The sequence below is a fragment of the Larus michahellis genome, chromosome 7 (genome assembly GCF_964199755.1).
Source record: "Larus michahellis chromosome 7, bLarMic1.1, whole genome shotgun sequence".
NCBI lineage: Eukaryota > Metazoa > Chordata > Aves > Charadriiformes > Laridae > Larus > Larus michahellis.
Window position 1 is genome coordinate 25002594 of NC_133902.1, and position 12630 is coordinate 25015223.

General features: G+C 38.8%; 1 long non-coding RNA gene across 1 annotated transcript in view; it reads right to left on the reverse strand.

The window, feature by feature from the left end:
• Window positions 1-2107: 2107 nt before the first annotated feature.
• Window positions 2108-12630, reverse strand: part of LOC141746069 (uncharacterized) — a 53041-nt gene continuing 42518 nt past the window's right edge. Inside the window, exons 2-3 of the long non-coding RNA XR_012588206.1 lie at window positions 7710-7789; window positions 2108-2784 (exon numbers count right to left, since the gene is read on the reverse strand). This is a non-coding gene — a long non-coding RNA (uncharacterized LOC141746069). The remainder of the gene's footprint in view (window positions 2785-7709; window positions 7790-12630) is intronic.

The window sequence follows — 12630 nt, forward strand, 5'->3', positions numbered from 1 at the left end:
GCACTGCCAGGTCAAAGGCAGAATGGATTCACTATATCTGAATGCTAAAGAATAAGGAGAAAAAAAACCAAACAATAAAAAAGCCAAAAATGTTTTCTTCTTCCTTCTCTTTGTGTTCTTCTCCTATGAAAATGTTAATCCACACACTCATTTTGTGATTCCCCTCCCTCTCCTCTAATCTTTTTTCTGTTTTCTTCCCTGAATAGTCTTTGTTAGGACCTACCTAGGCTGACTGGAGAGAAGCAAATCAGGAAACTTTATCTCCGAGCTCTGGCATTCACTTTAGTTAATTGAAATCTTTCAGGTCTAACAAATCCACTTTCATGTCTCGAACTAGCTAGAAGAAAGCCAAAAAAGCATTTTTGCACAATGAAAAGAAAAGAGCTAAATGTTAAGTCTGACAGGATTCTGGATTAACTATTTAAAAAAATAAAATCAAAACACCACCCTGTAAAGAATTTAAAGTACCTCCAAGTAAAAATGTGTCATATTACTTAGTATGACATGAGTGTTTACTAGTACTTTGCATGAATATGTGGCCTTGGAGAGGTGGAAGCATTCATTTATTACACCGGAGAGCTGTAGTTAAACGTCACGCTCTCCATGGCAATTGACAGTCTTTCACCACAATAATATTCTTCTGTCAGAGACAAAGTAGGCATCTTTCTACTTTCTTCTAAGATTCTCTGTATTTGCAGTAGTTTCTCTCTGAGCATCTGAGTACTTATTTACAAAGATTCTCACAGAACTTCATGTTTGGCACATCATTTTTTTTTAGCAGAAGAACTTCTAAGCCAGACTTGGCTGCTCTGGTCTATCTCCAGTTGGAGCACTGGAAGTTGAGGATATCCACAATAACAAGAGGTAGAAAATTGTCATGCTAAAATTCAAACTTATGCCTACTTACTTCAAATTCCTGCTTCACCAAACACTTCTGTGGAAGAGACTGGAATCTTTGCTCAAATAAAAATAAATTATTTTTAAAGGGTAATGCTTTAAAGGTTAATGCTTTAAAGATTTGGGCTGAAACAAATAATAGCCAGTCAACCAAAACACTACAGCAATGCCTCTCATTTGAAGGTCTTTATTTGAGATAAAATTTGTCATGCAATAGGCAATGTTTGCCACTTGGAAGTAACTTGGAGCTCAGGGATTCAGTAGTCTTACCCGACCACCCCTCCCTCCTTCCCTCCAATAGAACAGTTCTTTGGGTGTCTTGCCTTTTCTCCCAGGCACTATTCCACTGTGACAGGGGAAGGAAAAGGAGTTCTACTTTGCTAAGAAAACTGAAACAATGAAGTTGCTCTCTTCTGCTTAGGCAGCTTTCTACCAAACTAATGACAGTGAACTTCACAGTGGTCAAGTGGACAGAGAGTAGGATAGGAACAAAAATTTTACTGTACTTAACAAGTAAGATTTAGCACGCTCTCATCTATGGCAACGATCAGTATTCACTAACTTTTTTCCCCCACTAAGTAGTGTAAATAATCTGGTACTTACACTTCTGCACATAAGACCTTTCAACCTGTGACTTTCTTCTAATCACTATTAAAAGTCTGAGTGCCGTAATATCTCAAAGTTTCTGACCTAGGGTTCCTATGATTGTGTAAGTCTTAGGTTTCTTTTTTAAATTAGAAATTTAGTTGCACAGAAAAGTTTGACAAGTTAGCTTTAAAAATCTCAAAGGACAGTTATCAGAGTGTGTCATATGGGATTTCTTTAAAATCAGCATTTTTAAGCCAGTCTCAGCATTTTGAATGTCTGGCTTCAACAATATTGCTTCGATGTACAGCATAAGAAAATTATGTTTCTCTAGAACCAGCTCAATAGTTCATGTTTCAACACACATTTTAATTATTAAGTAACACGGTTTGGGAACATAGGTCACCCAAGCTTCTCATTTTATTTTCAACAAAAATAACATATACAAGGTTCTGATATGCCTAGTATAAAAATAAAGGCTTAGCCCCAAGAAGTAATTATTTCACCAAGTTTTTGGCTGAAGCAGCAAAAATCTGTTTCTCTCCTTGTGTTACTGTTGCACGTGTATAGCCACCCACTTAAGAATGCAAGATCCCCTTTCTTATCCACACTATGAGTTTACAGAATGTGAAAAAAGTGGACATCCGCAGACTTAGCTGATGTCATGGGTGAGGTCACAGCCAAGAAGGGCTAACTCGCCACGGGGCCAATGGGCGCGCCGCCTCTCCCGGCGCTGTTCGTGGTGCTGAAACGAGATTCCCGTAGAAGGAACATCGGCACCCGCAACAGATGCAAAAGGGGGTGGGGTGGGGGGGTGGAAGATACACAATTTACTCTTCTGTTAATTAGAAAGAAATATTCCTTTTGCCAATTCTCCCTTATAACAAAAAAAAAAAAAAAAGGGTAAACGCACTTCCCACTGAACTTTTGAGAGCTGTAAATTATTAATACTTTGAACCTATGGTTCACAGTGCAGTAAGAGCAGTGGAAAAAATTAGCCAATTAAAATTAGTTTTAAAAAGTCAGATGCTTTATTTCCATGTAGAGAAAGAAAAGCACCAGCAGAAATTAAGCAACTTGCCCATGCAATAGGACATGGGCCAAGACCTAAGGTATGTCATCTTGTAGTCCAACATTACATCTATGTAGCTGGAGTCTAGGGTTCTTCTAAGCTCCCAGGACAGGACACTCATCTAGCTGCACCAGAGCTCTACATCAGCAGCATCAAACTTCCTTTGCACTCCAGTGTGCTCTTGGGGAGAGACATCCAGGCGTTATAAACATAGCTCTGAATAACATGGCCTATAAATGTTGGGGGAAACAAGACACTTCACACTACAACTTTCCTGGAGACATTATTATCCTCAACTTGCTAGTAAGAATTTACTCTTGTTTTATGCAATTAACATTTTTGAACTGCCACAGCAAGCTTCAAGAAATGTAGCACCAGTAACAAGCAAAACAATCTCAAATTTAAGCTTATTTATTTCCCAGAGTAACATCTCCTACTACAGGACCTAGGCAGAGCAATAGCAATTTCTGTTCATAAAAAAGGTTTCTGTAAAGTCATTTCTTTATGTAGGCATGTTTTGGTGCCCATCCCCCCACCTCTCTTTTTCCCTTCCCTATTTCTAGCTCAGAGTATCTGTAGACCATAACATAGCATTTCAGAAAAAAAAAAAAAACAAAACAGGATACAATTGAAATTGGTGGCAGAAACATATGTTTTAAGGGAGAACACCACCCAAAATAAGCTGATTTAAGCCATCCTTTCATAAAAATTTACTTTTTCCTTCTATCCCAAGTACAGTCCTATATTTTGGGCAGAAGTTTTTTCTCATCAGACAGTAGTACACAAAAATAAAAATTTTTTTTTTAAAGCAAAATTGTACAGAGCGAGCTCACAAAGAGGAAAAACTGTACTTGTAATTTGCACTTGAGTAACACCAAGTGGCCTTTCAATACACATTTGCTCAGCAAAGTCTGTTTTAAAAATAACTGCTCCATGCACTTCAAAAACTAATGCACATGTATACATAGAAAAACCTTTGATGACTACATGGCACAGCAACTTTTACTTCTAATGATACAAATGTCTTTTTCCTCTTAAACAACTGGTCGAATCAGGTGACTACCAGAACACATACAAGGATTATCAAGACTGTGGGCTTTTTCCACACTGGAGAACCAAGTAACACTTTTCTGACACCACTAATGGCATTTTAGTTCACTTCCATTATAATGTAGAATGCCAACCAGCTTGCTGAATGAGGTGTACTGGTTTCTGAACATGTCCAGCACTATGTAAGACAAAAATTGCCCAAAACTTTAAACTTTTTTAAAGAAAAAAAAACCAAACAACAAAAAAACCAAACAAACAAAAAACAAACAAAAAAAAGCACAACAAAAAAACCACCACTCCACAAAACAACTCCTGATGTTGTGTGGGTGTCTTTTATTTGGGAAGAGAAGTGTAACATAAGATGGAGCAATGCAAGAGTTCAGGCTCTTACTAGCACTATGTTGATCAGATTCGAATTAAATTTTCTGTCTAAAAATAAAAAAAACGCCAATACAAATTAAAGATACCTTATGAAATAGAGATACTCATTTCATTAGCTGATAGCCATAAACATAAGCAACATTTACAGCTAAAGGTGTATTTCAGTTTCACACCTCTAATAACCTAAAAATATAAATATTAGCATTTTATGTAGTCCTTGGGGAAAGAAAGCTCATAAAATAGTATTGCCTCTGAGTATCTTATCTGTTGCTCTACCTGCCCCAACATTCACTGAGCTTCAAACAAAATAACATTTCTGTTTACAGAGGGGGCCTCTTATTAAGTTCCACTTGTCATAGTGTCTTTGTGAGAAGTTTCGAGTCAGAAGCACAGTGGGAAGTCAGTGACTTCCACTGGTGTTTACACTGCCTTTTTTTTTTTGTTAAAGCACAAAACTCAAAATTGAGTTCTTCCCTGTCCTATAGCATGCCCTAGGTAGGTGAGGTCCATCTGTCAGACTCACAAGATATCCACAATCAGCAAGCATATTTGAGCTGACAAAAGGGTCAAGGCTCAGGAGCAGAGTACTTCTCATGAAGGCAGTGTGGCTCTGAATTTGCAGACACAGTTAAGGAAAAGTTCTGGTGTCAAAGATTTGTGCTGCTGCCCCTGTGGGAAATAAGCCAAACTAATGAGGAATAATATTGAAAGATATTCCATTCTCCAGGCTCTCCTGTGCATCCAGTTTTCTCTATTTCAGCCTATTAGTCTTCATTCTGTGTCTCCTGCAGCGGCCCTTGTCAGCACATGAATAATTAATGTTAATAGTCTCATCAACTTCAGGGCATAGTGCAAGACTCATTGAGCAAATGTTGGTTGGGCTTGTCCTGCCTCATGATGAAGTCTTTTCTTTTACATAAAAGATCCCACAGAAGGAAAGCTGTGCTCTACTTCTTGGGTGTTCCTTGAATGTTCAAATGTAATAACTGCAAGCATTGTGTGTAGTATCTCATGGCATATAAATGTAGCCAGATTGTCTATTCAATGTGCACATTCAATGTCTGTAGGCAATAGCTGGTTTTACTTTAATTCAGTCTCTTTAAATCCATCCATAAGATTATTTTTTTCTGGTGGTTGTTGTAACAACGCATGGTATTGTAATGTCATAGTTACATTATGTTGGCCAGTGATTACTTCAAAAATTTTAAGTGTGGAACTGTTTCAGTCATGAAGTATTTCTACACACTCCCCAAACTGGCTTGTCCACTGAAGATGTCAGCACAAAACAGATGAGTGAGGAGAATGTTAGATCCATTATGTCTGATTACTACTGCTAACAGTAATACAAGCTCTCACTAGTGACCTGTATTTTTCCCTCTTTTTAATCTATTCCTGAATCCATAACAGAAAATTAGAATTACAATGGATTTTCTCCTTTTGTCTGTGACTGTAAATGAAACACAGATAAAGTAAGCACCAAACCCTACTTTTGATAAACAGACTAGCAAGTTAGGTTACAAGAGGTGAATACTACTTATAAAAGAGATCAGCGAGATGCGCCTGGTTTCTAAGTCACAGCAAGCTTTCCTCCAAAGTGAAATACAATTATGGTTAACTGTAACACCCAAAGTTCTGTTTAAGCAGACAATTTTATGAAAGTGTGATGAATTGTTGAATACCAAACACAGTTGAATAAAATACCATATGATTCCTCAGACTACTGTAAATTACGCCCATCCATCTTAATAGAAAAAATCTAGAAAATGACAAAATTATAAGTTGGAAGTTTCATCGATTCTGACTCATGTAAAATAACCCCCCAAAATAAATCTCTACTTTGACCTGCCAAGAAACAGTAAATTCACACTTGACCACAATAAGAATGCACAAATAACAACTTGCCCAAGCCTCTAGAATTTGGAAATGGAAGTTACTTAATTAAAAACCCAGAAGTTTTAGAATACATGAAACAAATATAATAATAATTTATGAAATATACTTTATGTAATACTATGGTGTCTTTATCCTTTTCATTTAGCATAAGCATAACATGACCTCTAGGTATTACAAACCCATTAAATTGTTTGCTTTAAAAGCAATCTGTACTATTGGTGATGTTCTTCAAGTAGTATGGGTGCATTCTTCACTGTTGAGTAGAACAAGCAAAACTCTAAAGTAGATCTGAAACTGGTCTAAACTCGGAGAAAAAAACAAAAACAATCTGACCAGATGGCTTTCAACTGTAGTAAAAAAGAGTAAATTCAGCAGAACGGGAGGAAATAGCACATTAGCACATTTTTTTGCATTAAACTGGAACCTGCCTTGCAGTATGAGACAAACATTAGGCTAAGCATGCAATTCAATCTGTTCCCGAACTTAAGACCTTAGTCAGGTTCTTTGTTTTAATGTTGCAAGTCTTCACACGGTAGCAGGAAGAACAAGACAAGAGACAGGCAACTGCTGGGCAGGAGCACTATCTGAAACAGGCTCACACTCACTGCCTGCAGCGTGGATGGACATTTGGATTGACAGCATCCCATAAACGGCGGGATGATCCAAGCTCCCACTTCTACAGTGCATTACGATTCAGTCATGCACAGTCTGCAGTTCAACTTCACAAGTATTTTGCTAGTTTGAATTGCTTCTTCCCTCCATCCCACTAAATAAAAACAGCCCATTATATGACACTCCATACGTTCTGGTGACTTTTCTGGTCTGCTTTAATTGGGTAAACTTGAATTGGCTTAAAAGTAAGAAAAAAAATAATTGAGAGGCAGACCAGGAAATATATTGAAATTCACTTTGCCTGCTTAGTATACAATGAATGATGAGAGCATTAGCTTTAAAGAGATAATTAGTTTCATAGTCCACAACAGTGAATATTTACTAGGGATACTTAGAAGAATTTCTTTGAGTGAGTGAACTAATAAATTTTAATGAAGACAAGTGTGATATTCGGGGTTATACAATTAAAAGCAAACATATAGCATATTTAGCAAATTGAAAACCGACTAGTTTGATGTATAAAACACACATTTGTTTTAGCAGTATTTTGTCATTTTTGAAACTAACTATGCACCCACATCTACTTTTAATTAAAGTTCTAAACCTGTTTTTTTTTTAAGTTTAATCAGTTACCCATAGTACCAAAAATGTGGATGTTAAAAATATGAAGCAATGTACAAAATAGTCTAAATAAGCAGCAATTTAGAAATAAACTCAAGCCTTATCCAGATGTACAGAAAAAAACCCAACACAACCCCCCCAACGATCTAACATGCCATTAAACAGAAGGCAACATAGAACAAAGGAACTTCAAAGTAGATGGTCAGCAGGATGCTGGTTTGTTGTGGACTGGGCCATGAAAATGAAGTGGCTAATATTTTTTAGCTACAACAACTGCAAAAGATGATTATACCTTCAGCTATTTGCATCTGCTTATAAGAGGTATGAGATTTGTATTTCTTGTTACTACTTACCACATACACTGCACTGGAATCCAGTGAAACGCTGTGCCAGTCTCACACATTGACCTTGAAAACGTGGAAGCAAACAGACAACGCCCCACCTTGACTTCTAGAATTATACATTTTCTCTAATGACTTAAAAAAAAATGAGCAAGGGTCTTAAAACAGAGAATACTGGCACAGCACTGGTCCTGTAGCTTCCTTTCTGTTTTTCCATGGCAGCCAAGCATATTGTACAACACCTGTCTTTAACATACCTGATGGTTTCTACAGCCCAACAGACCCTTCACCAGCCCAAAGCAGCCCAGTAATCTGAAGTTATTTCCCTTCCATTTGCCTGCAATACAAAGTAAGTGCCAGGTTGTCAGAGTTTCCCTGTAAGGACAGGATTTTCCTCTGAAATCCCATTTATTTAGATAAGCAGAAAAAGTGACATAACAGCACAAACAGAAGAAAAATGATGCTAATTGGGCATATGGGAAAATCTCCATGCTGTCTGAGAACCGTGGCTTTATTATGTCAGAGCACTTGAGTTCAAGTGCCAAAATATATTGTAGAGTATTCAAACACAATGGGCAGGTCTAATAGAAAGACAGGAGAACAACAGAGCAGGCAGTAAACAAATTTAGAGGAGATGGATAACAGGAACAGCAAAAGGAAGGTATTATAAAAGAAAATATCAGACCATCCTAATTCTATACAGGTGCAAAACTCCTGTTTGCACGCTGACAGCATATTTCCAGAATTCTAGTATAAACTTCTAAAACACTGGCATGAACATTGCCATTTCCCCCCCTACGTTCATCTGCTGGTTAGGATACGCTGCCTCATTCCTGTAAATCCACCTGTACCTGCTCCAGTCTGGGAGATATATGGTCATTTCAAGTAAAATCTCTAGTCCCACTTAATTTAGCAAGGTTATCACAGTCCTAAAATCCTGCGTGCTCATTCTACACAGAAGGGAAAGTGGGTCCAAGTCAGGCATGCAGTGGTATAAGCAGTTTACCTGAAATCATAGGAATTTTCCTTAAGAGAAGTAAATAAGTCAAGCAACGTTGGTTTAGGATTTCCTCCTTTACGCAATACAATAAGCAAAATCCTTCAAACCCCACGTAACAACACGCTGTTGTAGATTATACGTTGTGATATTTTTCATAAACTACCCATTGTGTCTGCGTGAATGATGCTAAGCCCTGTATGCTCTTTTTCTGGAAAGCAAATTGCATTCAACCTACCAGATTAATGACACTTATAAATAAACAAAAAACCTACAATTTAGTGTTAATAAAAGACCAGCTGGCATTCTACTGTGGAGCTGAAGGTGCAGCGTGCACTGACAGAGATTGGTGACAGGTTGCTGAGTCATTTTTCACTTACTCTATGGGTGTTTTTCAGCGTGAGGAGCTTGCAAGCAATGATGCAGCTATCTCTGTCCGAGTGTTATCTCGCCCTCATAACAGAAATCAGTAATTAAAGTTTAATATGCAGCATTGAGACTATCTGCATCTCTCAAGGGGCCACTAGAAGGAAATTAGCAAAGAATGATGCAAGTTTGCTAGAAGGATTTGATAGCCAATTCTAATTTCATCAGCTTTGATTGGGAAATTGAAAAGGCACCTCTGGGGGCACTAGCCATGTGTTTCCTGCAAGTTTCTGATTTAATTAAACAAGGCACATGGCAGATTTTGAATTTACCCAACGTAAACCTCTGCAATTGCCATGGATTTGTCCCGCAGAAGCTCCCCGCTCTACTTTGATAACCCAAACTTCCTAGCATAAAACACTGTCACACAATGCCAAGCGGAAGAAAAGCAGACAGACAATTGAAATTATATGCTGATTAGATGCCAAGAGAAGATTGCTTCTAATGCTGTGCCATGCTAGCAACAGAACAAGATTAAAGCCCTTTTAGTTGAAACAAGAATCAGCTTGTAGCACCTTTAGGTTTTTTGTGCCAGAGCAAGGGTTTTTTTGAAAGGTTATTCAAAAGGTTCAAGTGTTTTGAAAGGTTATGGGCTTATAGAAAGCTCATAATTTTCAAGACTACCAGCTCTTTGAGTTCTCATTGAGCTCACGTGATGGTAGTTTCTTACCGGCATTATTCATACTTGGTACTGCTAGCGACCCATTTCTCTTGATGCAAACCAAGCAACGCCAGCAAATTAGCTTTGCACCTGGCTAAGACTTCTTCCCACATTTTTCCAGCACTCTCAGTTTACAATATAGTAACCAATGGGAATATTTCTACATCTTGGGTATAGAATATATACTTCAGAGATGTAATTATAGGATTTTTTTTTTTGATCTGGCTAGCAAGAGAACAAAAAGGCTTGTTTAGACGTCTTTTACACTTCCATTTCTTGTAGCTCACCCTCTGTTATTGACCATTCTCTGCTGCATGTGACTGCAAGTGGCTATTTCACTAGTAAAAGTTCTCTACGTATAATTTAAAAATCAGCCGTTACCATGACATGGAAGGGATAAGGTATAGAGTCTTTAGGCTGGAATCTCTCACAGAATTTTCTTTTCTGCAATCAGGTGGTTTACATTTCTAGATTTCCATTCCCTGCTTCTATGTATTTCAGGAAAGGATGAAATCCAGTTATATTGCAGCAGTTTTAGGTTTTTTTGTTGTTGTTGGTTTGGTTTTTGTTTTGTGGTTTTTTTTTTCAAGCACGTAACAGTGCTTAGAATACAGAGGAAGAAGCTGCAATAAAATAGTGCAGCACAGATTAAAAGCACAGGACTGACTTCTAATGTCCAACAGTCCGGAAGACATTACTTTATCCTGCATCAGGCTCTGGAAAATAAGCATTATCACTGCTGGCCAGAGTGGTAGTTGAAGGACTGGCTAGTTTGGAAAGGAGTTTATACTTCTTGTGATGCAGATCCTTGGCTATGAAAAGCCAATTGCTAGTTTTACATCAAGAAAACTTCACACTCCCAAGTAGCTCCAAGTAAGGAAGCTTCAGGTGTCAACTGCTAATTTAAGCAAATCAATGTCATTTTGATTAGTGCTATGTGAATTTGAGGAAAAATTGCCAGGTTAGCACATTCACTTTTCTCATGAAAGTCCCCATGCGTACAACCTTATGTAAGCTTAATTAAAGTCAACAAAGTGCAACTTCTTTTTTAAAACTCCTTTTATTGGAGTCTAATTAATCATTATAGTCACCAGGGCAGGTTTTCCAAAAATCAACAAAAGACAGAGGGCCTTATGCCATTCTCTGTTTATAGTTATGGAAAACAAACAATAGTCCAGAGAGAAAGCTTAATTTTTATTTGACACATGCAACTTAATGAATATAGCAGTTTTATTTCTAATGGGGTCACTAATTTTCATTTCAAATATAGAAGGCTTATGTCAATATCATTAAGTGTTCTAGATAAGTAGCAGCAGCAGAAGAAACTTTTTTTGGTCTTAATTTTTTTTTTTTTTTTTTTCTAATGAAGAGAAATGCTTGCTGTTTTGCTTTTCTTTGTTCTGGCAAATGCTTCACCTTTTCAAGTGTATTCTGACTGTAACACAGCTTGATTTGAAGGAGGGAGGGGAAAGAAATTATTAATTTCAGACTTTTTCCTCTGGCTGAGGAAAGGGGGAAATTTTAATGTTTGTTTTGAAGAAATGCTCTTTTTCTCCAGAAAAACTCTTTTCTCCAAAGTTTCCAAATTTCAATACAATTTATCTTTAAGGCAAGTCACTTTCTTCAGAAAACACTACTTATTTTTATGAAGAAGGTACTGCCTACCAGAAGCAAAGAACAAGGAAGACATTATACAATGGTTAGAGTTGGAGGGGACCTTAAAGATCATCTAGTTCCAACCACCCCTGCTATGGGCAGGGACACCACCATTAGAACCAGGTTGCTCAAAGCCCCATCCAGCCTGGCCTTGAACACTTCCAGGGATGGGCCATCCACAACCTCCCCGGGGCAACCTGTTCCAGTGTCTCACCACCCTCACAGTAAGGAATTTCTTCCTAATATCTAATTTAAATCTACCCTCCTTCAGTTTAAAACCATAATCCCTTGTCCTATCATTACACTCCCTGATAAAGAGTCCCTACCCATCTTTCCTGTAGGCCCCCTTCAGGTATTGGAAGGCAGCTATAAGGTCTCTCCGGAGCCTTCTCCGGGCTGAACAACCCCAACTCTCTCAGCCTGTCTTCATAGGAGAGGTGCTCCAGCCCTCTGGTCATCTTCATGGCCCTCCTCTGGACTGGCTCCAATAGATCCATGTCCTCCTTACATTGGGAGTTCAAGCTGGACACAGTACTCCATGTGTGGTCTCACCAGAGCAGAGTAGAGGGGCAGAACTACATCCCTCGACCTACTGGCCACAGTTCTTTTGATGCAGCCCAGGATGCAGTTGGCTTTCTGGGCTGCGAGTGTACATTACCAGCACATGCTGAGCTTCTCATCCAAAACCCTTAAGTCCTTCCCCTCAGGGCTGCTCTCAAGCCATTCTCTGCCCAGCCTGTATTTGTGCTTGGGATTGCTGTGACCCAGGTGCAGGACCTTGCACTTGGCCTTGGTGAGGTTCGCATGGGCCCACCTCTCAAGCCTGTCCAGGTCCCTCTGGATGGCATCTCTTCCCTCCAGCGTGCTGACTGCTCCACACAGCTTGGTGTCATCAGCAAACCTGCTGAGGGTGCACTCAATCCCACTGTCCCTGTGACCCAAAATGATGTTAAACAGCACCAGTACCAACCCCTGAGGAGCACCACTCCTTACTGGTCACCACTTGGACATCGAGCTGTTGACTGCAACTCTTTGAGAGCAGCCATTCAGCCAGTTCCTTATCCACCAAGAGGTCCATCCATCAAATCCATGTCTTTCCAATTTAGAGACCAGGATGTCACGTGGGACGGTGTCAAATGCTTTGCACAAGTCCAGGTAGATGACATCAGCTTCTCTTCCCTTATCACCAATGCTGTAATACTGTCGTAGAAGGCCATCACACTGATCTGATTCAATTTGCCTAAGTGTAAGCATTAACCTGGGTACTGAATAAGTGAAATCTCAATCGTACCTAACTCTTGCTGAAGGAGGAAACCTTTCCTAGTCAGTACCAGGCTGCGGAATCGTCCTGAGGAATCTCCTCAACATCCTTAAAGCATCAGGAGCCATGACTGGCAGCAATAAGTAATAAACACATGAAGTGTTCCAAAAGATAAGC